This window comes from Protopterus annectens, chromosome 3.part1 (assembly GCF_019279795.1).
Source record: "Protopterus annectens isolate FY-2018-M chromosome 3.part1, PAN1.0, whole genome shotgun sequence".
NCBI lineage: Eukaryota > Metazoa > Chordata > Ceratodontiformes > Protopteridae > Protopterus > Protopterus annectens.
The window spans coordinates 1,231,983,127-1,232,005,261 of record NC_056732.1 but is presented as its reverse complement, the minus strand read 5'-3'; positions in this window follow the sequence as shown (position 1 = coordinate 1,232,005,261).

Below are 22,135 nucleotides of genomic sequence, written 5' to 3'. Positions count from 1 at the left end.
GTTACAACTGCCTCATGTACACAGACAACCCTCTCCTCCTCCCAACAAATTCCAACACATGTGAGAGATGCAACCATATAGCCAAACTGGAGGCTAAGCTCTGTCAACTCAGTACTGGCATAACCAGTCAGGAGGAGAAGGAAACCACACTCACTACAATTCCAGTCTCACACAGACCTACCACGACAGCAAACCAAACACATAATCACACAAACACATACTTGGAGGCTCTAAATAAAGATCTGCCTAAGCAGCAGAGACCTCCAAAGCAGACACCCAAGCAACCGCTACCCCAGAACAAAACACGTGCAACACATAGCTCACAAAGCCAGTGTGCCGAACGGTCACAGCCCTTAAGGCTAAACAACACACCTGATACACTTGTAATAGGTGACTATCGTCAGACACACTGACGTCCCGCTCACCAGACTGAACAAGGAGAAGGTCACGGTGAGCAGCCTGATGGGCGCTAGGATCCGCCACATAACACAAGCACTCAGGTCACTCCAAGGCAAGTACAAATATGACTCAGTCATTGTCCATGCTGGTGTGAATGACCTGCGATGTACCTCCCTGGACTACATGAAAAGAGACATAGAGGAGCTCTCTGAGCATGTAGCCCAGGCCGGTATAACCCTGACCTTGAGTAGCATCTTACCCTCACCAAGAATGATGCCACAATATGAAGATAAGATGATCAATTTCAACAATTAGCTTAAGTACTGGTGTCATTCAAAGGGGATGCAATGCCTGTCAGCCTGGGATGATATGCTCGACAAGCCACGATGCTTCGCTAGGGACGGCTTGCACCTGTCATCCCTGGGCTTTCGGATATTGGCAAAGGCTCTTGCTACCCCCATAGTGCCTTTTTTAGGCAAGGCTCAAAAGACAAACCCACCTCCATAGGTATCACACGGGATAAGAAACTAAGAGTAATGCTACGAAACGCCAGAAGTCTAAACCTCAAGATGCATGCACTTGAAACTCTCCTTAGCATGGAGAACATTGATATCTGTGCAGTAACAGAAACATGGTTCAGGGCTCCCGAGAGCACCACAGCACTACCAGGTTAAACCTCATACCATGCTTTTTGGCGCCAAAACTTGGACCGAACCACAAAAGAAGGGACAGTATCGATATTCAAAGATACCCACACCTCCAGGTTGGTGGCAAAGCACAAAGCATCAGAGACTATCCATGTGCAACTAACAGTGGGTAAAACTGCCTTCCAGTTTATAGCCTGCTACAGACCACCCTCCCAAACCCAGGAACCCCACTCGGCCTTCCTGAGAACACTGGAAAATATGAAGGTCTCTCCAAACACCATTATATTGGGCAACTTCAACTACCCAAACATAGACTGGGAGCATTACTCTAGCTCCAACACCCTAGCCCAAAGGTTCCTAGAATTCATAAACTCAAATGCTATGGAACAACTTGTTACCACTCCCACAAGAGGGGAAAACATACTGGACCTGATCATCACCAACATGGGGACTCTATGCTCCAGACCAGAAGTGTATCCCTGACTGGTAAGATCAGACCATAAACTGATCTCACTGGATATTCACATCCTGACCCCACCCCCTGCCCAGAAAACCACAGTGAAAAACTTCTCTAAAGCAAATTTCACACTCCTCAAAACCGAGGTGGAATCCTTCAAAGCCCCCGGGCCTGTGGAAAATATGGCCCAGACCGCAGAATCCTTTATAAATGCATTCTATGAACACCTTTAGGAATGCATGGATCATGCAATCCCAAATAAAACCAAGACCCAATCCTCCAAAGGCAGACGTCCTGTCTGGTGGACCTCAGCCATAAACAAACTATACAACAGAAGGAGGAAGCTACTACATGATAGAGCAAAATCCCAAAAAGGGAAGGCATCTCTGATCAGTATTAGCAAAAAACTAAGGGCACTCATAAAATCATCTAAGGCCAGCTTCGAGAGAAAAATTGCACAGGACACTAAGGATAATCACAAGGCTTTCTTTAGTTATGTTAGGAACCTGGGTGGGAATTCCCAGATATGCTCAGAATTAGTCCAAAATGACAAAAAATACACCGAACCCACAAACATTGCCAACATCCTAGCTGACAGGTTCAGCACAGACTCCCCACCAAAAGGGCAAATATCTATCCCAGCAGAGTGCTGCCCCCCTGACATCTCAGATGCTCAGGTAAGAGTCGCCCTCTCCAAAGCAAAAAAACACAGCATCAATGGGACCAGACAGTGTCCCGGGCTGCGTCCTACATGAACTCCAAGAAGAGCTAAACCCAAACATAAAACTACTGTTCAGTCTCAGCCTTACTACAGGATATGTACCCAAAGAATGGCGTACAGCAACAGTGGTCCCTCTCCACAAAGGTGGTGCCTCAACAGACCCTGGAAACTATCGCCCCATAAGCCTGACTAGCTTGGTCTGCAAAGCTATGGAAAGGATCATCATGGACCTCATAAATAAAGATATTGGGGACCTACAGACACTGGATCCTACCCAGTTTGGCTTTGTTAAGGGCAGATCCTGCCTCTTAAACCTGGTCGACTTCTTTGAAACAGTCACCAAGGCCATTGACGAAAGGAAGATTGTCCACACAGCCTACCTGGACCTCACAAAAGCCTTCGATACAATACCCCACTTGGGCATTATAGATAAGCTCACCAGCTTAAATATAAACCCTTATGTCACTAGATGGGTTGCAAACTGGCTCAAGGATAGAACCCACATGGTTAGAATTGCTGGAGCCATGTCAGACTCCAAACTAGTTACAAATGGCATCCCACAAGGTTCAGTCCTGGGACCTCTCTTGTTCGGTATATATTTCTCGGAGGTACAGGCCAACACAGAAGGACTGTGGCTGACCAAGTTAGCAGATGACTGCAAACTGGGCGCCATAATCGACTCTCCAGCTGACACAAGCATCCTCCAAAAAGGCCTCATAGAAACAGACAACTGGTGCCAGAGCCATGGGCTCAAGCTAAATGCCAAAAAGTGTATAGTCATCCCCTTTGGCAAAAACAAAGTGCCCACAAATTACCACATAGGTGGTAATCCATTAAGTACAAAAGAAGTAATTAGGGACCTGGGGACCCAAGTTGATAGCAATCTCTCATTTGACAACCATGTGGCCAAAGTGGTTAGAAAAACATTTTATATAGCCCACTTAATCATGAAGGGATTCACATCTAGATTAGGGGAGGTCATCGTGCCTCTTTACTCATCCCTCATCAGGCCCATAATCGAGTACAATGCCCCTTTTGGGATGTACCTTACCAAACACCTGCAGCAACTGGAAAGACCCCAAAAGTACCTCACCAAGAGGATCAAAGGGCTCAAACAGATGCCATATGCTGCCCGGTTAAAGAAATTCCATCTCTACTCAGTGGCATACCGCCTGCTCAAAGGCGACCTGTGCCTGATATATAAAGCCATGTCCAACCCGGAATTAAGGGACATGCTGCACCTCAAAAAATCCAAATCCCATCGAGCTACACGCTCGAGAGACTTGAACCTCAGCACTGAAATAAATAGGACATGCTGGATGGACAGATTCATAACCCAGAGGCTCCCTTCACTCTGGAATAAAATCCCAGTCCAGGTTAGGCAGAGTCCCTCATTGACTCTCTTCAAGAGGAATCTTGATGAGTGGATGGGAGATCATAGGTTTACCCCGGGTATCACTTCTGTGTCACTGTTAGACAGAGGCACAGTATACTAACCTCGAAAAAGGGCATAGCAAAATTAATTTAAAATGGGTGGCGAAAGCCAAACATATTCTGGCTAGGCTTATAAATGCCCTAGGGCAGATAGCCTAGTATGAACCTATGAACCTATGAGAATTATGAATGCCATGAACCCTGGAAGCCAGAGATACTCTCTGGATGATACTAGCTGGACAAACTAGGGAACACTTTCAGATACAAGTCTACTTTTTACTGAGTTAGCAATGCCTTTTTCAGGAAAAAATAAAGAAGTCATCCAAAAAAAGCATCCTGTGAGAAGGAATTAAGGAGGATTTTTGATTTTTGATCTGAAAACTCAGGTTGAGAAGGAGATTTGTAACTCATGTAAGGAACTCCTGACACCTGGAAAAGACTCTACAAAGATAAGCAAGTCATCTAAATAAGGAAAGCTGTGAATGCCCTACAGTCTGCAATGTGTTATCACTGGAGCTAGATACTTTACAACTCCAAGAGTGTTTACAGACATTCCCAAAGTGTAATACAGAGAACTGATAATGTAACTCAGACACAAAAAATCTGTGGAAAGGTCTAAACTCGGTGGCAATGGCAATCTGCTGATAAGCATCATTCAGGTCTAGAGTTACCAAAAAACTCAAAGTGGAATGAGAGGTAACAACCCACGTAAGGTCAACATCTTGAACTTTGGCATATTTGCAAACAAGCTGAGATAGGAAAGGTTGAGAACTGCTCTCCAGATAGCATCCTTCTGTGGTACTAGAAACATGCTTGAATAGAATGCTTTCCCCATCCAATTTAGGTGACCCCCAAGGAAAGCATGATTTAGAAACAGAAGAAAAAAGAAGTTACGTCTTACCATAATGTTCCATCTGCGTTGTCCATCTTCATTTGTCATCAGCTTGTGGGTTTGGTTCCAATCCTTCGGAAATGACTCACCCACTTCTATAGCTTGTGGATTCCAAAAACTCTCAAGCACATCCCTTACCCATAATGCTCATGGTAGATGACCTCAGATCGAATTTGCTGAGAAGTGAAAGAAAGAAGTAAAAATACATGAAAGGAGACAATATCTGGAGTAGCAATAAATTCCAAAGGAAAACATCTCAGGGCAATGCCTGTTCTCCCAGGAAATCTGGCATGGAGAAGGAGGGAGGGGAGTTGATGACAAATGAAGATGGACAACTCAGATGGAACATTATGATAAGACATAACTTCTTTATCTGAAGTTGTCAATCTTCATTTTTTCATCAACGTGTGGGACAGAGTCCCCAGCTACTTATAATCCTGGGTTGACTCAAGGAAGGATATTCCTGAGCACCACTGAACCAAATGATTCTCTTCCCATTGAGACCAGATCTAACTTGTAATGTAAGGTAAGGGATGACACCAAAGTTGCAGTGATAATAGAGAGGCCCAATGAACAAATCATTTCCATTTACTTGTGTAAAATTTACATGCAGATAGTGTGTGAGATAGTTTCGCGGTGGTGGTGCTGCGGTAGCGTTGTCGCCTCACAGTAAGACGCTGTCAGCTAGAGCATCTTCTGCGTGGAGACATGTGTGAATGGGTGTTCCTTCGTTGAAGGTTGTGCATCAGGGCTGGTAACCCGGTACGTAAAAATCAACTACCAATCATTAGCGGACCGGAGTTCCACTGTGGCGACCCCTAAATGGGAAAAGCCGAAAGACACAACAACATAGTGTGTGAGATAACAAAAGGATGCGTCAGACTGGGGAAGAGAGCATATCATACTTGGCCACTAGTGGAAGTGGAGAAACCAAGCTGTCAGCTTGAAAGTTGCAACGTCTGGGTGACTGATGCATGTCGGATGTGATAGGAGGTCCAGATTTGGATCCAAAATCCAAGGTTGTTGTATCAGATGAGGCCGAAGGAAGGGGAACCAAATTTGCCGAGGCATTATGGGGGCAATGAGGATGACTTTGCTCTTCAACTTGGCTGCTTTCTGTAGGAATTTAGGAATTAGTGGGTTGGTAGAAAGGCATAAAGGAGACCGGGTGGCCAACTGTGAAGAACAGCATCTCTCGGTAATTCTCCCTCAGGGGGATAAGGGCAAAGTAACTGCTACATTTATTGTTCAGAGGGGAAGTAAAAAGGCCAGAGTAAAGCTGGCCCCATGTGCAGAATATCATTTCCGAAACTTCTGGATTGAGAGACTACTCATGAGGTAGAAGAATGCACCTGCTCATTTGTCTGCTATCACATTCAACTTTCCTGGGATATGCACTGCAATCAGAAAGTGGTTGAATGAGACAGTCCACTGCCATACTCTGAGGGCATCTCAGCATAAGGGGTAAGACCTGGTTCCCCCTTGTTTCTTGATGTACCAGACCACTGTCATGTTGTCTGTCTGAATCAGAAATGTCCCTAGAGGTACAGAGTCCTGGAATGCTTGCAATGCTAATTGCACTGCCGTCATCTCTAGAACATTTATGTGCAGATTGGCCTCTGTTTGGGACCAAGTGCTTTGGTCTGTCTTTCCCCATCAATGTCCTCCTCTCACCCAAGCTGGGAAGCATTCATGATCACTGTGGCCTTGGGTTGAGGGGGAATTAATGGGCACCCTTGTACCCACCATAGGAGATCTCGCTTGCATATGTTGGTGATTAAGATTGACATTGACAAGGGATGTTGATGGATGGACCACTGTGCTGCAAGCAACCATTGTAAAATTCTCATGAGGAACCTGGCTAGGGGAACAAGGGTTATGGCAGTTGCCACTGATCCTAATGCTTGAAGTACTAGCCATGCTGGAACTCTATTTCTTTGTAATAGCATCTGGACTTGAGTCTGCATAGTTTCCAGTCAAGACGGAGGAAGTGAGGCAATGGAGGTTGTTGTGTCCAACAAAGTTCCTATAAATGTTAGGTTTTGTACTAGTTCCAGCAAGGAGTTTTCAGAGTTGATTGTGATGCCTAAATGGTCGCAAAATTATAAGACTTTTTGCTTTGCTGTTAGCAGTATCTGTCTGGTAGTATCAGAAATGTGTCAGTAATCTAGATACGGAAACACCTGGAATACTTGTATTTTTATTATGTTTTATTTTACATTTGTTTACTGGGATAGTCCGACTGGACATAGGTCCATTTACAGTGGAGGCCCGGGGAGAAAAGCTCCATAGTAGATTACAAACACAACAAGGTACAAGTTAATACTACAATAATGAAAAGATTCAACATTCATGTACCATCTTAAACACTAAGTACACATTTTGGAATTAGAGAAAAAAATGATGTCATACAAATTTCAGCCTTAGCAGCAATCTCTAAGTAGGGTACTCAAACAAATAAACAAATACCGCCCTATGTTACAAAATCATGCAGTGTTGGTGCTGTATGTACCAAGAAAAGTCTAAGTTGGATGTAGAGAGGGGGATAGTCAGAGGTTCAGAGATTTAAGAAATACATGGACATAGCCATTTATTCATGACATATGATTTGAGTGAGTTTCTGAAGTGTGTCTTTGTGGGGGTAGAGGTAAGAGAGGTGGGGAGACTATTCCAAGATTGAGCTACTGTATGGGAGAGAAGAGCTTTCCCTGCATTGTTGTTGGCTTTAGTAATGGAGAGAAGAGTCTTGTCAGTTGAACTGAGAGGAATACTTGTTTTGTAAAGAGACAGTAATTCTTAAGTAAGCTGCTACCACTACCATGAATTTGGTGAACACCTTGGGGGTTGTGGTGAGACCAAAGGGGAGAATTCTATATTGGTAATGACTGGTTCCCAGATAGAAGCCAAGGAATCTTTTGGATCACCTGTCCATCTTTATGTGGTAGCAAGTATCCTGAAGATCTATAGAGCACATCTAGTCATCCCTTCCTAAAAACAGAAGAATGGACTGAACTGTGACCATCCGGAATTTGGTTTTTCAAACAGATTTGTTCAGTTCACTGAGATCCACAATTGGTCTCCAATCCCCTGTCTTTTTTGGCACTAAAAAGAATCTTGAGTAAAAAACAGATTTTATTTTGTCTGGTGGGACTTCTTGGATGACTCTTTTTCTAGCAGCCTTTGTATCTGAATAGCTGCTTATTCCCTCTGACTTGACAGAACATCAGGACTTTCTTTGAATAGGGAGGAAGAGGAAGGAAAATAGGATTGTATAACCTCTGGAAATAATTCTCTGCACCCATATATCAGAGGTGATTTCTTGCTAGGCTCTTAATTGCAAGGATAAGTGACCCCAGATTACCTCCAGAGGTGGACAATTGGGCCTCCTTTCAAGAGCGCTGGGAGGGTTTCCCAAAGAAAGAATCCTGGAAACCCTGATTCTCCGGGCCACCTCTTCCAACAGGGTGGCGCCTTCCACAATTGTCCCCCCCCCTCTGGCCCTGGGGGAGTCATTGCCACGTGCTTTCTGGGAAGACCCTTGTGATTTTCTGAACCACATTTTGCCTGTCCCTCATTGGTTCCTACAGAAGGACCTCTGAGGAGTGGAAAAATCTACTCCTACAGCAGAAAGGGTTTTTCCATCCTTCTCACACCTGGTTAAAGTGTCTCCAACAGTTGGGCCAAAAAGGGATGAGCCATCAAAAGGTGCACTGACAAAGACTTGAAGGGCTTCACAAAATTACATAAGTGCATCCAGGTGTGCCTCCTTATGGAAATACCTGAACCCGATGCTCCAGTAGTACCTTTGACTACATATGAAATGAGCCTCATGGAAGAATTAGAAATGGAAGTCAGTGTAGCTAACAGAGGTGACCAACTCTCATACCGCCTCAAAAACAGCTCCTGAGAAAGTATCTCACAGCTCCTTAATCAGATCTCTCTGTAATCTAGTAATGGGTGCCAGGTAATTCAAAGACCATAGGGCAAAGGTCGATGAACCATAAACTAATTTCCCTAATCTATCCATTGTCTGTGTCTCCTTGTTGGGAGGATGGATAGAGGAACTCTCCACTGCTAGTTCCTTTTTAGTGGCCGCTGCAACCATCATGGCATCTACAGGAACTCCTTTTGTCCAGAAGATCTTATCTTCCCTGGCTGTGATAATTCTGTCTGGTCTTCTGGATATTGGTTCAATGGCAATAGGAGCCTTTCACACCTGCCGAGAGATCAACTCAGCGAGCTCGTTGGTGGTGGAGACACCCAGGAAGTAGATGGGTGGGTACTGAAAGCTTGCAGGTACACAGATTCCTTGATTGAAAAATTGAGGGACTTCCAATCACCTCTCTGCTTAAGGATTTCCAGGATGCCTCCAAAGGAGACATCATCAGGGGGTGACCTGGGGGACCCTTCACCCTCATTGAAATCCATGTCTTCCATGATGGACTCTTCTGGAGAGTCTAAATATTTCCTCTTACACAAGTTCTTCAGAGGGATCTCCTCAGGGGGAACATCTGGGGAGGTTTCTGAAGAATAAGGGGTGCCCTGCTGGGTAACCTGAGGCTGCAGTACTTGCTGACCTTGTGCATGGACTGGTTGATGTTCTGGGACCAAAAGAGTTAGGGATGGAGGCTCCAAGGAGGAAGGAACTGGCCTGGTGCTAGAAGGAGCCAATGCTCGCTTCATAGCCTCATAGGCTGACCCACCAAAGGACAAGTGGGAGTCCAGAACTTAAAGGGCAGACCTCAATGTCAAAGCCCCTCCCTGCACTAATACGGTCCCCCTCAAGACCAAAGCTGGATCCGAATCTATCCGTGCCAATCCTCCAAGATGCTGAGATCATACCAATAAAAAAAGGAGTCAACCTCAATGCCTCAGAACCTACAGGCAAGTAATGGCACTGGAAATACTCTGGTTCCAATACTACTAAAGTGCTCAGGGCAGCCATCAGATCTGAAAACAAGGATATGTTCGGAGTTGATGCGGTCAATTCTGAAAATCTTGAAACCAAGGACTCTAAAGTGCCTGTACAGGTTAGAGGAGGTGGTATGGAGGGGAAAGTAGGAGGTGTTGCGTCTTTCCCGAAGAGGTAGGAACTGACTGAATGCCTGACACCCCTTGGGCCCAAAGTATTTTCATCACTAACCTTTTCACGTCATCTTTGCTCAGACTCCTGGAAGAATGGAAGGAGACCACAGAGGGGGACATTAGCCTGTTCAAAAAGAGAGACGGTGGCCTGTCAGCAAAGGGTGTCTATTGAAGGGGTATAATGTGTCCTAGGTAGTGGTGTACAGGAAGATTCCAATTGTTTCAGTGCCAATGAAGGTGTGGGGACTGAGGAAGCGGGCTTAGGTTCAGAAGCATGCTTAGGGGTCAAAGATTTAGAAGTCAGCTCCAAAGGAGGTGAGGACCTTGATGTCATTTCTTTTTGGTATTCAGTGCTGAGGAAGTGCTTGGACCTGAGGCAGAGTGTTTCTTCACCTCCAAAGATTTAGAAGAGGAAGAAGAGGCAAAAGAAGTATGTCCAAATTTTTGTTTAGTCTTCTCCTGAACTGAAGATCCAGATATGGCCCCCCGAAAGGAAGAGGGAAGGAGGCCTTTCAGGATGAGCTTGCTCTTTCTCAATGCCAATGTTCAGTGACTAAAAGTGTGGCAGATAGAGCAGTCCTCTTGCAAATGTAAGGGACCCAAGCAGTATACACATAATGAATGCTGGTCTGAAAAAAGAACTTTATGGCTGCATTTTGTATATTTCTTAAAGCCAGTTGGAGCCTTCTCTTTATCTGCCATTTCAATGAGAAGTCAGTGGCGGCAACGCGCATGCGCACGTGTGCACACACACACACACACACACACACACACACACACACACACACACACACACACACACACACACACACACACACACACACTCTTTCTTATCAAAGACACACACAAGAAAAAACAACAGGTAGGGAAGAATGAAAGAGAAAGGGTATTTTTTTTTTAAAGAAAAGAACTACCAGCAATGGGCAATTGTAGAGAAATTTACCTAGCAGTAACAGAACAGGGTAAGGGATGCCAGCAATGGTAAGTAAGAGCTACCTAATGGTAGATGGAAAGGAAGAGAAAAGGGAGAATGTGAAATAAAATTGTCTAAAAAAAGTCTGACAGGTAATTAGAAGGTGCGACAGACCAAGAAAAGTTTAGAACAATGCTTACAAGACAGAAAAATGAAAATTATTTCACTTAACTGGTAAGGCTCGAGAGAGTAATGGAAAACCACATCTGAAGCTGAAAGTGGCAAACAAGATCTTAGGTAATCTACCCTAAGCATTATGGGTAAGGGATGTGCTTGAGAGTTTTTGGAATCCACAAGCTATAGAAATGTCCACGTTGGTTCCACAAGTTGATGACAAAATGAAGATTGAAAACTTCAGATCAGTTCTTTCTGATTTGGTGGATGAGGAGGAATATCCTAAGAAGCGAGTGGGTCTTCCCAATGCCATTTGTAACCCTCCTGAACTACTTTCCAAACCTAATTGTCTTGAGATAATCTGATACCAAAGCGGAAGTCTGAGAGCCAGTCTACGAGACAGTTGTAAGAAAGTGTCAGGAAAGGAAGGTGGGGGCAATAATAGTGTTATAGTCATTTTGAAGTAGAGGACTGTCTTTTTCTAAAAGGATCCCTGCTTTTTATTAGATCCCTCCTGCCACTTTTTCCTTAGAGCCCTAATTGCCAGAGTCTTGTTAGTTATGGGTCTGCTTGTTTTGCTTTTTGAGAAAAGAACCAGAGGATTTGGTGGATTTATGGAAAGATGGTTGAAAAATCTTAGTAACTTACTGAATCAATTTGCCTTTGATCAACATATTCTTGCCTCACAGAAGCAGAAGGACCAAACAAAACCTCTTTAAATGAAGGAGAATTAAAAATCTCAGATTTAATGTCCTCCAAAAACATCTGATCACAAATTCAAGCAAAATGTCTCATCACAGTAGCTACAGCCCTAGACCCAGAGTCAGCACAATCATACACACTTTTTAAAGAATGTTTAGACACTTGAGAAAGAATAGAAATAAATGGATTCAGAAAGGACCTACCTTCCAAAGGTAAAGTGACAGAAACGTTCCTCAACACAAGTCAGTACGTACTTTAACATATGAGCCTGGTAGTTCAAAAGAATGATTATCACTGACCAAAAACTTTTTAGCAGCTGGTGAAAATAAAAAAGAAATAGCTATTGGTTTAGACCTAAGATAGAAAAAAGAGATATTTGTTAGGTTGAGGAATTTTATAAAGTCTGCCTTTTTACACAGGGTTTGAGTCTCACCTTTAAAACAGAGAGGGACAATAGGTGCTGATTTTAGTGTCTGCTTGAACCACACACCCTTGGGAACATGGGATGAACTTGGCTAGGCTTGTAAGGGCCCTGGGGCCATTAGCCTAGTAACTTCCTATGATCCTATGAACCTATCGGCTTAAAACAGCACACAAGGACAGCTAGCCTAGAACTTATGTATAAACCTATGAAAATAACCTGCAATAATCCTGATAGTAAAAGTCAAAAGCAGCCTCCTAGACTGACATTATAGGAATAAAGTGTGGCATATCCACTTGCAACATGTCATAATAACTCCTTAAAGAAGGAGGAGCACCCACCTATTTCCATTGAAATAAATTATTAATTCTGGACACAGTTTCATCAAAATAAAATTCTTCTACAGGAGAAAATGAGGAATCACTCTGTGCAGATTCTGAATCATGAACATGTGAAGAAAACACAGAGGAAGCCTTGTTCCTATACCTAGCAGAATAATCTGATAAAAGATCCTTAGGTGTTGTCGAACTATGTTTTATAGTCACATTTCCTTGCCGTTTCACAGGATTCGAAACCTGCAACAAGCCTTTACCCAAATTAATAAATTCATCTTTATCCACAGACATACTGTTTTCAGAAAAAATACATTTAAGTTTTTGCTTATTTTTGCCCTGGGACATTCCTAAATAGAGAATGACTTATGGATGGCACTGGATGAATGGCAAGCTGGGAAGAACTTCATGGTGAAACTCCCATGAATAAAGAAAGTGGTCCATTCCCAGAATGGACACTAACTGCCACAGAGTATGTGTCTGATCCCTGATCCATGGTGATGGTCCCAGGGAAACCTGTGAATGGTCTGAGGAACAAGCTGTGGCTACTACAGGGTCATGCACCAGCTCCTGAGGAACTGACTGAGCCAGTGGTATCAATAAGGGCTCCCGACAAGTTTTTTCTTCTTAGGTGCAGTAGGAGAAGGAGCCAAAGAACCAGTAAGTGTATCCATTTTCCTGCTGAGACACAACCTGTTCACTGGTAAGCACATTTGGAAAGAGTTGGCTGGAAGGTGAGTTCTCACAAGTCCTCACAAGCACTAAACACGCTTGTACTTCTCTCCACCATTCCCAATAAATCTCAAAAGTAAATGCACAGACAGTACACTTTTCTCCTCAAATATCCAGGCATACCTTTTTCCCTGGTAAGCACTGATTAAAGGAGGAGGTCAGAAGGTAAGTTGTCACAGACTGTACATAAGCATTAAAACACTTACTTTCCCCTAAAATATATACTGTCCATAAAAGTGCACAAACATTATAAAATCAACACACTTTTATCTCATATGAGGGCCCTATATACAAATAACCCATCCCATCTAAAAATATCCTGTCGGATGAGACATTTCCAGTAAAGCAGTAAACACAATTACAATGCCAGTCTTTTTAAAGGGACACTGTCCCTATTCTGTTCAAAGCAATAAATAAGATAATTAAAAAATCTGTATGGAATGGTTCATCAAAGGGGACTTATATGCAGCTAATGGGAGACAGGGGCTGACCATCAATCCTCTGAAGCCCAGAAGGAGAGTAATTGAAAGTGGCAAAATAATACTGTGGGTTTTTAGCACCCGAGCTTCTGTTTTCTCCCTTCAGTGCGCACATTAGAGCAGCTTGGCTGCAGGCGTGGAGAGGAGCCAGAGAATTTGGAAGACTGGGGAGCTGTTATATCTTTAGCAGGCTAAAACCCATACAGCTAAAAGCTACAGACTCAGTGATACTGATGAACATTTAATGTGTACTAGTATGAATTAAAATGGGCTACTACTTTATTCCAATTACTTTGTGTTTGTTTTAAACAAAGTACATTACTTTGACTTTTATTGTCATTTATTGTTTATTTTTTAATGCAATCAGCAATCTGAGGTGCACACAATCAGTAAACAGGCTGCAATTGAGGTATATGGAGGCTGCCTCTAGATAAGCAACTTTATTCTGCTGTTTGATTTCTGCTAAACAACAGTTTCTAATCTGGTGCAGCAGAAATACTGTCACACACTGGACTGTATTTGCTGAAGTCAGTGTAAAACTTGCATTGCCATGGCTTATGCTTGTGAGTGTGGGGGGGGGGGTGCAACATATTTAAGAGTAACAAGTTTTTCATAAGTTCTTTCACCTCTGGCTGTCTGGCAGGAGCAGGATGCATTTCTTACAGACACACCGTACAGCATTTGACTTTCATCTTTGGTAAGCATAGCTAGGCTTAAAAAGGCCCCTTGGGCTCACTGCCTAGTAATCACTTACGAATCTATGATGAACACACCTGTGTATCACCACCTTCTCAATATCTTTCCTAGTGAAAGGGAGGTTTGATGAAGTGTGGTAATTTTCCAGAATTTGACTGGGGTTGGGGGTTGGTATGATGGTCAAAGTGTTTACCTCACAGGGTTTGCTTCTCGCCTTTGGAAGAGAAATTGGTTAGGCTTCAAACGACACAAGTTTTTAAAGATATTTTTAGCTGGGATGGGTTATTTGTATATAGGGCCCTCATATGAGATAAAAGTGTGTTGGTTATATAATGTTTGTGCACTTTTATGGACAGTATATATTTTAGGGGAAAGTAAGTGTTTTAAAGTAGTGAAGTGGTTATGCTCCTCACTGTGGATTCTTCTTTTGAAGTCTGCATGCCCTTCTGTCTCTGTGTGGCTTGCTCTATGGGCTCTGTCCTCCTCCACTACCACAAAGACATGCTGTAGTTGAAATGAGGTTTCAAAAATTTGTCTGCAGGTAAGTGGGCAGCATGTGTGTGTATTTGTCCATCTTGAGATATACCTGACTTGTCAGAGGCTATATTTTTTCACAAACACACTGACACCTCCCCTGATAAGCCAGGTCTACAGAGTTTGTGTGTGTGACTTATCTGTGGGTATACGTGATATTGCTGGGCACATACATAACTTAAGTAAAGCTGGTTAGCATTACAAAATCATTTTTCACAAAAAAAAAAAAAAAAAAAGACATGAAATTCATCACAGAATCTCCAGATCCCCAGAGATTCTGATGGCCTGGTGGGGCTCACACCTCAAGGCTGTGTGAGTGAATTGTGACACAGGCTTAGTACTGGCATCTGCCCTGAACACCACCTAGACTAAAAAAAGCTTTGTTTAAAAGTATGCTGAGAGGGTCACTGCAACTTGTGTGGGGGGTTGAGGATGTTATTTCTTCAGTTTTCCTCCTAAACCTCAAAAGGTGTGTACAGATACCTATAACTTGTGTTGGGGGGACAATTTGGTCATTGTTTCATTAACTTTCTTCACAAAGTTCAGAGGTGTCCACAGAGGTGTCCACAGACGTTCATTATACCTTAATATAGGAGCAGTGTACTGTCCAGGAGTAATGAGTTGGAAATGTTACTGCGATCAACATTTTTCACCCTCCTCACAATCAAATATCAGATGTGCATACAGGTGACTAACTTTTTGGGGAAAGGAAAAGAGGCATTTTACATTTATATGTCTGACTAGCAGGTTGAAATAAGTTATATTCTATTTGCTTTTTCAGTTTTATCCCACTCTAACATCAAAGGAGTACACAGATGGTTGATGACTTTTGGGGGTAGTGTTGAGGAAGCTGTATATGTATGTATGTAATATATATATATATATATATATATATATATATATATATATATATATATATATATATATATGTATATGGATTCCTATTACAAGAACAAAAGTTCACTACTTCGAACTTGTAATAGGAAGCCTCGCTTCTGCGAAAGTTCACTTTAACGAAAATGAACTTTTACGTAGTGCACTTCACCGAAAACACCACAGCACAGTGAAGGACATAAAAAACAAGCTATGTCCTCCACTATGGTGCGATAGTCATGGACCTTAGGGTTAGGGCATGGGTTAGGGTAAGGGGATAGTTAGTAAAGCTATCCCCTTACCCTAACCCATGCCCTAACCCTAAGGTTCGTGACTATCACACCATAGTGGAGAACACTGCTATGTCCTTCACTGCGCTGCAGTCGTCACAGACCTTAGGGTTAGGGCATGGGTCATGGTAAGGGGATAGCCAGTACTATGACCCATGTCCTAACCCTAAGGTCCGTGAGTACTGCACGGAAGTTCAGTACAACACCCGTTCATTGTACTGAACTTCGCGTAAGTGCACTTTTGATTAAGTGCACTTTCGCTGCAGTGAGCATTCCATGCACTATTTCAAATTAGTGAAAATTCGATCTAGTGTATGGAACCCATATATATATATATATATATATATATATATATATATATATATATATATATATATATATATATATATATATATATATATATATATACATATACATACATACATACATACACACACACACACACACACTATGGCAATTTCTTGAAATATGTGACTGTAGCCATTTGTGCCTTCATTTTCATCCTAATCTAACATAAAAGTGGGATACACAAAAAGGTGATTTATCTTTTAGGGAGTCAAGTACTATTCACAGATGTGATATATGTATACTCACAAGCAAATGTCTCCTCAGTCTACAGCAAATTGTTATTTTGTCAGCTTTGATCATTATGCATTGGATACAACATATTTTTTCCTTGAAATAAAAATAAAAAAAATACTTAATTTCTTGTCTTATTCATGATCTTTCCTCAGGTCTTTATTGGATTATGTTTTCCTAGGGACCTAGCACCCTCCAGAGCCCCAGGTTAACTCAGTTAGTTCCCTCACAATTATTACATTATAGGCTTGGTAAGTTAGGGTATGTTAAAAGAAAGCAGGAGACAGCAGAGCTGAAGAGTAAGACTGAATTTCTTTCCTTAATCATGACTTTTATTCAGGTTATCACTGGATAGTGTCTTCTGGGGCACCAAAACAAATTAAATTATTTCCTCCAGAGTTATTATTGAGCATTCTTCAATGAATGAATGTAGGAAAAAATGAAGAGTAAGACAAATTGTGGGGAAAAAAATTGGATGGTGTAGGGAGAACAGGGTGGGGGAAAACAGTGAGGAGCCAGGCAATATGGGGGGGGGGCAGTGGGAAACAGCAGGGTGGAAGGGATGGTGTCTTTCTCCAAGAGCACATTTCACCTAAGGCTGGTATTGAAGGATTATGGGAGGTGGACACTGTAGCCACCTAGGCAGATAGGATGGGGAGATTAAGAGATCACATCTTCTAGTGTCAGTGTGCATTTTCTATGTTATGACTGCTAGGGAGGTATACTATGTGGCCTTGCATTGTCATCTGCGCATGGGATGGCGCAGCAATCCTGTAGCATATATGGGCATCCATGGCTTAGAGGGGAGTGAAAGATAGGTATTGTACTCAGCAAGCTACAAGAAACAGATTATGTGGAATACAAAGTGGCTGGGCTGGTGGGATACCCCTCCAGAGGTGCATGATGAGTATCAGCCTCGATCATGAGAGTATTAAGGGGTAAAGGCAACCATGGCAAGGGGTGAGAGTGGTGCAATCCTAGGAATAGTGTGTCATTATCATAAGCTTGACTGGTGACATTCCACTGTGCATCTGGACCCTTGCCTAGTAATGGTGGGCATTTTCCAATACCCTCATGGATGTACATTTGGATGACATATGGGCTACTGCTGCTCTCAGCAGGGGTGAGTTTTCCAAGTCACAAAATGTCATGTCACTCTACACATGTTGCAGGTCATCCCACAGTCCCTGCAGCAGTTCCACTTCCTTAATGTCAGGCCACAAGTGTGCTCAGTGGAAAGGACCACTAGTGCAGACAAATAGTGCTATGAGCTTCACATGCAGTGTGCATAGTGTCTGTTTGTGCCTGTATCACTGAATTGTGCATGCACTAATTGATACCAAGCGTTGCATCCAGGTAAGGGAATGACCTAGTGACAGACACCCTACATGCCTCTCCTCTATGACAGGTGCACCCACCTTGTAGCTAGAGCAGCCTCCAGATGCTGTCTGTGATGCTTGCTCCTGTGTACTTGGGTGGGGATGACATGCAGAGAGAATTTCCTGCTTCAGCCTGCTTCTCCACAGTCATCATTATTTTGGAGGATGTGGGTATATACTCCAATGTCAGCTCTGGTGGCAGTGCCACTCTGTCAGACTGTGCCATGTATTTGGTGTTATCATCTTTAGCCTCAGGTGACCCCCCCCCTTCCCCAGACATCAGCCTTGTACCAATCTGTTGTGCTGTACTCTTCATCAGTGGAATCTGTGAAAGCATAAAGATGATATATTTGTGGTGGCACTGGAATATATGTTCCACACCCCTAACTGTAGTACACGTACTGGTAACATGCCAATTATGTGAATAACATGCATGCACACACATACCTTATGAAGCAGACTGTTGTGGTTGCAGATATGCACATGTGTTGTAATAAATAACCCCTACACTTGTATGGATTGGTGTTCAACAGCAATAGAACATGCTAGGACAAATCCAGTACATCTCTTCCAGACAACTGGGCAGTCATCATCAATCCAAGGCCACATACAAGACACCACCACGACAAAGTTATCAGGAATTCTTCAACCTTTGTGATTAACGTTTGTGTTGATAGTCCATCTCCTGTGGTCAACATATGCCTGGCAATCTCTTGTGTCTTGGTCTTGGCATGTAGTATCATATCAGTGATCCTCTGATGCATCTATACTGCTGTTCTGTGGTGGATCCTGGGATGTCTTGCACCACTCCCTGTCATATATTGTCCTGGGAAGCCTTGTCAACGAATGCACCACAACTTCAGGATGAAGTAACGTGTTTGGTCTTTACTTGCCAAAATATCCATTGACATGGGTTCAAATTCCACCTCTGCATGTCTGACTTATCCAAACATGTGAAACAGAATGATAGCTGTGCATATGTATGCTGATGATGTTAGGCCATATGGATCAGTCAGTCAGACATGTTTTTGGGTTTTGGAGGTTGGCATAATGGTTAAGGAGTTTACCTTATAGACACATGGTAGACGGTTTGATTCTCATCTTTAGGAGGCATAGCCAGGCTTAAAAAGACCCATTAGGGCCATCAGAATAGTAATCACTTATGAGCATGTGAACACACATGTGCATCACTACTTTCTCAATATCTTTCCCAGTGAAAGAGAGGTTTGAGGAAGTGTGGTGATTTTCCAAAATTTGAGGGGAGATTGGGATTGGTATGATGGTTAAAGTGTTCACCTCACAGGGTTTGATTCTCAACTTTGGAAGAACAATTTTTTAGGCTTCAAATAACCCCAACAAGGGCACTTTGCCTTGTACTTACCTATAAACCTATTCCAGGGGCTAATAAAGTCTACCAAAGCCAAATTTTAGATAAAATTATCCTCCCAGGCTGAGGACAATCACAAAGCTTTATTCAGCTGTGTCTGTAAACTCAAAGGCAGTACACAGCACTGTACCAAATTAACTATAAATGTTTACACATATATGGAGCTGGAAACAAAGCAAACTTCCTGGATGACAAATTTAGCTCCACGTTTACCCCTTTCCACTCCATATGTCCCTCATGTTAATACCCACATCGATAACTCTCCCAACTATCTCTAGAGACCAGATATTCAAGGTGCTTTCCCAGGCCACGAATACTGTGTTGATGGGTCCCAGCAATATCCCAGGATGCATCCTTGATAGCCTGAAACATGAACTATTGGGACCACTAGAAACATTTTTAACTAGAGCTTGCAAACAGGTTTCTCCCCGAATGACTGGAACACTGCAACTGTTATGCCACTGCACAAGGGCGGGACATCCATGGAGTTAGAGAATTATCAACCCATAAGAATGGCTAACCTGATATGCGAAGCTATGGAGAGAATAATCATGGATATCCTGAATGATAACATGGGTAATCTGCAAACACTGGACCCAAATCAGTTTTCAGTTTGGGTTACTGAAGGGAGGTTTTGCCTACTCAATCTGGCGGACTTCTTCAAGGCAGTCACCAAAGCATTAGGTGAATTCAAAAAATATTGCCCATTTCAACCTGGCCAAGGAAAGTGACACAATGCCCCACTTAGGTATTGTAGAAAAGCTCACTAAACTGGGTGTAAACCCCTACATCACCCACGGGATAGCCAACTGGCTTACAGACAGGACCCAGGAAATTAGAATAGGTGAGTCTTCCTTCACAAAAAGGACAGTTACTGTTTAGCATCTACTTTTCTGAGGTTAAGGTTACTGTCAAGGGCCACTGGCAGACTAGGTTCACAAACAATTTCAAATTTTATGCAGTCACTGAATCTCCCCAAGATACAAATATCCTTAAAAGAAGTCTGACACAGACTAATAACTGGTGCCAGAGTCATGGTTTAAAACTCAATGCAAAAAACTACATCATAGCATCTTTTGGAAAGATGATCACCTCAGAAAAATACTACATTGACAATATATCCTTATGAATAGACTCTGTAGTCTGGGATTTGGGAATGCATGTAGACAGGGATTTAGCATTTGTCCATCATGTGTCTACTGTGGGAAGAAATCATTCTGTGTTACACAAATTATAAGCACGGATATGGCATCAAGATCCAAACATGTCATCGTTCCTTTGTACTTTGATTTGATAAGACCAATCTTTGAATACAACAACCCCTTCTATATGTACCTGGTCAGGCATATGCAACAATGGGAGCATCCTCAGAGATTCCTCATATAAAAAAAAAACACATGGCATGGAAAACAAGTGTTATGCAGATAACCTCAAAGCTTTGTTCTTATAATCAGTCTCCTACAGGCTGTTGAGAGATGACCTATGCCTGACCTACAAAGCATGCTCTGACCCAGAACTACAGAGCCTGCTGCACATCCTTAAGACATACAGTTTTAGGAACATCTGATCCAGTGACATAAACCTTTCCTGCAACATAAAAAAAAGGCATGCTGGAGGGGCAGGTATGTGTCTCCTCCATCTTTGGAACAGGCTTCCCATCAATGTGAAGCAGATTCATTCCTGTACTCATTCAAGTGAAACTTGGATTAAAGGATAGGAAATCTTAAATATAACCATGGTCTGGCACCTATGTCTCTGTTAGATATAGGAAGCTTGTGAATGCTTGGCCACCTATGCCCAAGTATATATACCCCCAAACCCTTGGGAACCAATACTCATCAAATTTTATTGTGAGGCATGGCCAGGCTTAAAAAGGCCCCTTGTTTTGATAGCCTAATATTCTACTATGATATATGTCAAAGACTTGTATGCCAAGTGTATGTATGACATGTAATAGCACTTTTGCATCCTGTGTGGCAAACATTTCCATTCACTGCTATTCACTTTGTCCCAAGGCAGGATGTCTGTTGTCTGTATTTGCAGCTTATATATGATTCACTTTGTCCCAAGGCAGGATGTCTGTACTTGGAGCTTATACATGTGGATGAAAGACAGACTGTGTGTGTGTGTGTGTGTGTGTGTGTGTGTGTGTGTGTGTGTGTGTGTGTGTGTGTGTGTGTGTGTGTGTGTGTGTGTGTGTGTGTGTGTGTGTGTGTGTGTGTGTGTTCATCTGTCTGTTTGTGTTTGACTCCTATGCCTCAGCACTGTTCCCCCTGCCCTACATTTAGTAACCACATACTTGTCTGCTAATGCACTCTGTCATCACTCACACCCCACACTATACTGACAACAGCAATGGCCATGTTGCTATTACTCAGCTTCTCAGAGTTCTGGGCTGATGGCAAGTGACATGACCTATGTGCAGGAAGCGTCATTTCCTCTGTGGCACATCTAGCAAAATGTATTGATTTTAAGTTGAAAAATGTTAAATCAGTTTTCTACATATTTAATAAAAGATTTTTAAGAATTTTTAATATTTTTAAAGCTGAAAATTTCAATAAGATCTTATTTGCAACTACTGATGTTAAAGATTTGCTTACCTCAATACCACATGAAATAGGGTTAGGCTGGTTTCATGAATTTTTATCTGTTTCTAGTTTGCTTTTAAATAGTGACATCAATTTATTGGTAGGATTAATGGCACTTGTTTTCACAAAAAATAACTTTATTATTTTTGATGGGGAATATGACCAAAAGAAAAAACTGGAATGACCATGGGGGTCATGAATGTCATGTCCATTAGAATTGTTATCACTAACAACTGGAAGGTATTTAAAGTGAATAACTGAATTAAATAGGGGGTTTGAAAAGAGAAATTGTATATAAAAAGAAGTTATGTCCTTACCATAACGTTCCATGTAGAGTGTTCATCTCGCCTTTGTTCTTACACACAGGTTCGGAGCCGATCCTCGGCTCCGAGTCGGCCGAATTGCAAAGCTCTGAATCTCA